General features: G+C 38.4%; 1 pseudogene across 1 annotated transcript; it reads left to right on the top strand.

The window, feature by feature from the left end:
* The first annotated feature begins 1,173 nt into the window (after nucleotides 1-1,173).
* Nucleotides 1,174-3,660, top strand: LOC147069062 (TAR DNA-binding protein 43 pseudogene; annotated as a pseudogene). Its single transcript, XR_015071273.1, has 2 exons — nucleotides 1,174-1,333; nucleotides 1,438-3,660. The product of XR_015071273.1 is annotated as a TAR DNA-binding protein 43 pseudogene (transcript).
* Nucleotides 3,661-7,938: the final 4,278 nt, after the last annotated feature.

Raw genomic sequence — 7,938 nt, 5'->3', positions numbered from 1 at the left:
TATTTGACGTGTTTGCCGTTGGAAGCTCTTGGTTCTTCGTGAAGAGCAACACATCGTAATACCACATTGATGGCTCATATACCTAAACTCTTCCGCCACCGCTACGTCGACTTTCCTCTACTTTTTTTTAACTCTTTCTAAAAGAACCCCTAAGGCTTTGAATTAAATTTGTTTACTACAAAGTCTCTATTAGCCTCGGGAAATCCTCTCCCTTTGAAGAAATTATTTATTTTTGCATACGCCACGTCGCGTAAATTTCTATTTTCATATGCCGCCGATTTGATTCTCCACAAACATGGGAATATTTTATACATGTCTATAATAAATTGGCGAGAGAAATTGCGAACGTCCATTTGTGATGAACGTAGTAAAGCGATTTGACGTACGGCACACGTGAAAGATTAAACGTGGTAAAATGAGTTAGGGCTTGCGCAGACAGAGAGCGGTCGAAGTTCTGCGTTCAACCGACCGTTGACCGCTAGCGTTCAGGGACAGCAGACAGGTGGCGGTCAACAATAAGCGTTCCATTTGTTTACAAACGTTGTAGTGACACAGGCGCTGCATAATGCGAGACCGCTATATTCCGCCTGCGAGTGGAAGTGAGAAAGCACCGCTGTTGCGTACTCACTCCCCCGTGTGGTTTCGCTCTATGTTGTGTGACTGCTCAAATTCCTATGACGGGACTGGACGGGAGGTACGGCGTTCTTTGTAATTCCGGGAATAGAACTCTAGAACGCTAGCGTTCCAATTGAGCGGCGCGGTCTGACCGCTGGCTGTGTACCCATACAGTATGAAGTCCATACAGTACAAAGAACTCCGAACGCGGAACGCAGACCGCCTGACCGCTCTCTGTCTGCGCAAGCCCTTAATAAACGACTTGACGTACGGCACGCGTGAAAGATTGAACGCGACCAACCCCACTCTTTCCGCTGTTCGCTACGATCGACACACGATCATTCCCGTGCGACATCGCGCACACGAGGCTTTCACGCAGACAAGTTAGTGTGTGTGCAGGCCGAGGAATAATTGACATTTTTTTATTCATTCTAATTACCTTTATCTAAAAAATTTCCGTTATTATTATTTTGACGAATTTATTTAGGTATCCAAAAAAATACCTAGGTATTTTATTTTTATAATCAAAAATACTGGCCACAGATAAACTTTGGCGCTAGTAACTTTACGTATATTATTTATGCTAGCAACTTTAAAGTTATAATTTTGCGATTTGCATATTTCGCAATAATCATTGCACCATTTTGTGAATTGTATTTATACATGTATAATAAAACTAGACAATTTTTTTGAAGATTCAAGAATAGTTTTAGTGAAGGTTGTACACTTGCTTACATAGATAATATACGTACTTGCACATTTACCCGGCGACAGGTGCCTGTCCCGCACGCGTAATGTGTGACAGTGTTCCTTCCATTCCAGGTTGAAACACAAATTGCCGAAATGTCGGTCGAATATCTGCAAGTCGCCGAAGAAGAGAACGAGGAGCCGATAGAGCTGCCTCTGGAGAAAGACGCCACCATGCTGCTGACGACAATCAAGGGCGTCTACCCTGGCGCCTGCGGAATGAAATTTCGCAACGTCGAGACGAACGCCGTAAGGGGTGTCCGGCTCAGCGATGGTCTGCTGCACCCTCCGAACGAAGGATGGGACTACAAGACAGTATACGTCTGCGTATTCCCCAAGAAAAGGAAAATGGACGACGCCGCCGATAATTCCGTCGCTAAGACGAAGCGGTTGGAGAAGAAACTGACGTGCTCCGACCTCATCTGTCTCGGTCTGCCGTGGAAGGCCACCGAAGAGTCGGTGAGGGAATATTTCGAGCAGTTCGGGGAAGTGGTGATGGTCCAGCTGAAGCGAGACATCTCTGGCAGTTTTAAAGGGTTCGGCTTCATCCGGTTCGGGACTTACGCGTCGCAGATGCGAGCCCTCGCTCAGCGACACAACATCGACGGACGATGGGTGGACGTCAGGATCCCGAATTCCAAAGAAGGTCTGGTCCCGCAGATCCCTTGCAAGGTGTTCGTCGGCCGCTGCACCGAAGATATCTCCGCCGACGATCTCCGGGAGTACTTTTCCGAATTCGGCGAAGTCACCGACGTCTTCGTTCCGCGACCCTTCAGAGCGTTCGGGTTCGTCACGTTTCTAGACCCAGAAGTCGCTCAGGGCCTCTGCGGTGAAGACCATGTCATTAAAGGAGTGTCAGTGTCAGTTTCCAGCGCAGCACCCAAGACGAAACCCAAACCGAACCACAGAGGAGACGGTCCTCCGGGAGGACCTCCCGGAAACTGGAACAATCGCGGGGGCGGCGGAAACGGTGGAGCCAATTTCGACTCGCTGAACATTCAAAACTTAGGAATAAATCCTAACGGCGGAGCTCCCACCGCCAACGTCAACCTGCCGATTAGCTTAGTGGCCGCGGCGCTCAACGCCGGACTTCTCGGCGGAGGCAGCGGCGGACAGCAAGGGGGCCCGCAGAATTGGCCCCAGAACTGGCAGAATAATCCGCCGGGGGGACAGGGCAATAAGAATTGGAATCAGGGCTGGAATCAGTCGGGAGGTCAACCGCAGGGCAACTGGGGACAAGGTGGCAGCGGCGGAGGAGGGGGAGGAGGCGGCCACAAGAACTGGGGCGGGCAGGGCGGAGGGGGAGGCTGGCCGCAGCAGCAGCAGCCGTCCAACACGTGGAACCAGGGCGGAGCCTCTGGAGCGCAGTGGACCAACTCCAACAAGCCTTCGTCCACTTGAGGAGAGCCGGGTAAGACCGCCGGCCGACTCAATTTTTTGCCTGAGATTCGGTCGGCAATAGGGTGTGGACTTTTCTCCTATTGAATTCATTGACTCAATTTCTACTCTACTCGATAAGTTTACGAAATCATTAAGCCGGTGACCTCCAATTTACACTGTCAATATTAATATAAGATACCTTTTCCAAGGTATAATAATCTTCATCCTACACAAGGACTATTTATAAGATCCGCACAGGAATTTTTTGACTTCAACACCCTTCTCAACTTACAATAGGTATCTCGTAATCTCAATATTAAGGCAGCTCGCATACAGAGAATCAATGCAACATCAACAAAATCTCCCACGTTCAATTACGAATATACCGCAATTTGCAATGCCGGATTAAATATTCTCAAAAATTTCAATTGAAATAAATTGCAATTCAAATCATAATAATTTTACGTCAATTCATGAAACATTATAAGCGTCATGCGAAGAATAGTGCTTTCATTAATAATATAATATTCAAAGTGTGTATAGCCAAATAAAAAATCACTATATCCCCCAGACACGAGTAATCATAATATGGGGTCAAAGAATGCATAACAGTTAATATTGAATAATCAATTCAAATAATTACGTAAGAAAGTATATAAATGTAGCAATCAAGAAGTTTTTAGTTTTTTAATCTGACCCTCGTGAAAATAGAGGTTGCTCATTGGCTGATGTGTTTCATGCATAGATAAAATCGATCGAGCTGTAGTTGTATTGAGTTACTGCGAAATATCAAACACAATCAAACGAACCAACGGATGAAACCGTTTGAATTATTCGGTCGCCATAGATACCTTCAGACAGTTCACTTGTTTTATTACAACGTGATTTGCAAATCGTAATTCAACCATCGGAAAGGTTTTCAAAACAAAAAAGACAAAAAGGAATAGATTTGTATATATTTTTTATATAAAAAAAAATTATTGATTGTTTTCCGTGGAGGTGAGCTAACTTTATAAAATTATGTATATTTCCTAACACGAAACTCCAATCTTAGGATAAATAATTATACTTGTAGGGCGCGTAAGTTATTAGTTGATCAGCGATCTGTTACGTCGCGTTCTCACTTGTCGATTTACGTTGTAATCGAGATGGCGTCAAGTGAATTTGATTTAACACATCATTTCGTCTTATCACTTTAAAACTGTCTTGGATGAAGACGCCATACTTAATTCAGAAACTAAAACACTTTGACGCACGACAATCAACTACATAATCGCATGTCAGTGGCGAAGGTTTGATATAGGCTCTGGAAATTTGATATAAATAGAGCACACTACACTGTGTACCTCTCATACATACATCGACTTTAAATTGACAAATACAAATCGGAGATGGTGCTGGTTAGTTTTTAAAATTCAATTAAACCATGCCTAAACCAAACCATCTTGGTGAAGATAGATTCTTATAGAAATCTGATAAAAATAATGTACTCCATGTCAGTCTTGTTCTTCGGTTAATTTTTTAAATTGCCTAACCAAATCCTTATAGATATAAAATATTTTTCTATCTATAAAATATCTAATATACATAATATTTAATGGCATTTTGCATTGGTAGTTCAATGAAAACAAATACGTTTGACTGACAAAGTTTAGTGTGCACTGTTTCTGTAAAATCTCAACAGCCTACCTCCAACATTCATTATTGTCACATGTAAGTCAAAACAAGTTTGACATGCCAACGCGAGTCGAATGATGATTCATTGTTAAATAGACTCTAAAGTGGAAAGGACCTCAACATCGTTCAGTTCAACTTGGATCATATTTGTTGAACTATGGTTCCCATTTATCAATTGACTTCAATATACAGTTGAATGGGAAAAATTGACACTTGAGAACGCGGCATTACTTGCCTATCGAGAGATAAAATGATTTTTAAATGTTATCTGATTGGGACGTGTGAGGTCTTGACAAATTTTTCTCTGATCTGTGTTCTTTGTTAGGTACATTAAGTACAAAATTATGAGAGTAATGTATAAAGAAGTAGACAATGATGAAAGAAATGTGTGTCCGCTGAATTTTGATTTATACGGAAATCGTGGGATTTCCCTTTTACGTATTATTAAAACTAGTCGATAAGATTGATTGTATTATCCATGATCTGCGAGATTTTTGTGATGGGAGGAGTGTTATTTGTATGATGGTCAACCCCAGGACCATATCGCCGGTTCAAATCTAAAAACTCAACAAGATATTCAACTTACAAATGTGTTACTCATATCGGAAATAGCATATTTCCTGTAGCTGTCAAAAAAGAGTTATGTGTTCACTTGAAACTAATCCGTATTACTCATAATGCACATCTAAAATCTGTCTCGAGTGCCCGAGTGTTTGTTTCTGCTTTTTCGAAAGCATTTAAACTGATATTAGAAAGATTCCTGCAAACAAGCCAAAATCGCAGATTTTCTTAATAAATAATGAGGATTAAACATGTTAAAATAATTGTCTGCTTTAGAATGATTCCAAAAATACAATTGTATAATAATAATTATTATTTTTTGAATCTCATACCTACATTATATAATGTATGCCTGACATTATATGAATACGTGTATTAAATAAGGCTCTAAGTACCAAAAAGTAGTATTGCCTGTAGTTACAAAATACTGAGTCATTGCAGTAAAATTTCATGAAGCAGACCTTTTGAAAAATGTAGTTTTACAGTGTGAAGCAATCACGGCAGCTTCTATAATTTTAGGTATTAAGAACTCGCAAGTGTCAACACACCATCGTCAGCTATTTTATATTGAATGCCGTTGACCACTGCAGTGCCACTTACACCATTATAAATAAAACACGCCAACGGACTTACAACGTCGACAGGTTTAATTATTTTGCTGTATTTTTTTGACTTGCTTGAGGCACTTAGACTATAGTTGAAGTTATTGGCGTTGGTATGTAGAACATTTTTATATAAAAATGTCAGTTTTTATTATTTTGGTACTTAGCGCCTTAATTAATACACGTATTCATATAATGTACAAGGGGGGCGACCCCCATGAAGGCCATGGAAGACCCATGGCACCCATAAATTGGTGCAACTACCAGGGACATCAAATGTTTGCATTAATATTCCGATACGGCGACACGATAGCACGTATGACATAAACGGATATGTATATTTCGTTTAATTAAGGCAAATCCTCTGCATTGAATATATTGACAACATCTAAGTCGAGCTAAAACAGCCTACTAAAATACCTATTCCCACAAATCCATATTCATAAAAAAATATTAGATTTTCATCAAAAATATTTCACATACCGGGAATCGAACCCGAACTTCCTGGGTGAAAGCCAGGTATCCTAACCACTAGACGATATGGGAGTGTGCGAAAGTTTATAAGGACTAATATTAAAATTAAAAATAATTGTACTAACCATTAAGGGGGGACATGCTCGTCGAAGGTCAAAATTGAGTTTTTATTGTATTTTCAAACCATGATCCTGGACACTCCTTAAACGTTGTAGATAATCTATTTATATAATTTTGAAGCCTTATTATCCTTTATAGTTATTTTAAACATTTGATGACTGCATAAAGTATTTTTGTTACATAAAATAGTATTCTTTTAAACCTCTCGCTCTAATGTTTTAGAATATAGTCATATTTCGGTACATAACTGTGCAGTGGTGTTAAGATTTTTTACATTTATTAATTTTTAAACGCATTTATAAAACCATTAACATAATTTATTGCGAGATAATTTTTGTAAAATATTCACGATAAAAAATTATATTGATAATCTCTGTGATCCCAAATTTGACAAGAATTAGGCATTTTATTATTCAAAAAATCGGCAAGATTAACACATTTGAAGATGATTCTAAAGATATTTATTATAAGCTATGTCCTTGACCATTCAAGTGTGATAAACATCTTATGAATAATGATTGCTTTATAATAATTATTGACCTAAGAATAAGGTAGTGTTTTTTTGAAATACGCCATTTCTTTTGTCATTCCCCAGTGGTTAAGCTACAACATACGGCCGTAGCCATAAATTGACAAACTATAATTGAAGTAGGAAGTAAAATGATATTGACGCGCGTGTTTGAACATGTACCTAACCGAATTTTTTTTTATTTTTTTTTAAACGGTACATGTTCAAACACGCGCGTCAATATTATTTTACTCCCTACTTCAATTATAGTTTGTCAATTTATGGCTACGGCCGTATGTTGTAGCTTAACTACTGGGGAATGACAAAAGAAATAGCGTATTTCAAAAAAACACTACCTTATTCTTAGGTCAATAATTATTATAAAGCAATCATTATTCATAAGATGTTTATCACACTTGAATGGTCAAGGACATAGCTTATAATAAATACCTTTAGAATCATCTTCAAATGTGTTAATCTTGCCGATTTTTTGAATAATAAAATGCCTAATTCTTGTCAAATTTGGGATCACAGAGATTATCAATTCAATTTTTTATCATGAATATTTTACAAAAATTATCTCGTAATAAATTATGCTAATGGTTTTATAAATGCGTTTAAAAATTAATAAATGTAAAAAATCTTAACACCACTGCACAGTTATGTACCGAAATATGACTATATTCTAAAACATTAGAGCGAGAGGTTTAAAAGAATACTATTTTATGTAACAAAAATACTTTATGCAGTCATCAAATGTTTAAAATAACTATAAAGGATAATAAGGCTTCAAAATTATATAAATAGATTATCTACAACGTTTAAGGAGTGTCCAGGATCATGGTTTGAAAATACAATAAAAACTCAATTTTGACCTTCGACGAGCATGTCCCCCCTTAAAATTAGCAAAAAAAAAACAAATGGATGATTCTCGGCAAATCGATTTTCTTATAAAAATCTGCATATAACTTTTTATACAATTGATAACTTCTTTCACCTCCAAAGCAGCCGTTCCATAGCCAAAAGCGTATTGATGACTTATTGACCTCATAGTTTACATAAAAAATAACCCATAATGACTTCTAACTCGGTTTACCAAAAATGCCATTTAATGACTTCTTGCAGTACAATGACATATTATGTACTATTTTAAATAGAAAAACCACAGTTCGGATTATCCGTGTTTTTTGTTTGTCACTTAGCCCTGATAATCAATCGGAAGTCTACTGTACTTCATTAAAAAAATGTTATAAA

This window comes from Rhyacophila brunnea, unplaced genomic scaffold, assembly GCF_057557595.1.
Source record: "Rhyacophila brunnea isolate RB1 unplaced genomic scaffold, BYU_Rbru_1.0 scaffold_24, whole genome shotgun sequence".
Classification (NCBI taxonomy): Eukaryota; Metazoa; Arthropoda; class Insecta; order Trichoptera; family Rhyacophilidae; genus Rhyacophila; species Rhyacophila brunnea.
This window is presented reverse-complemented; position numbering and strand designations above follow the sequence as displayed.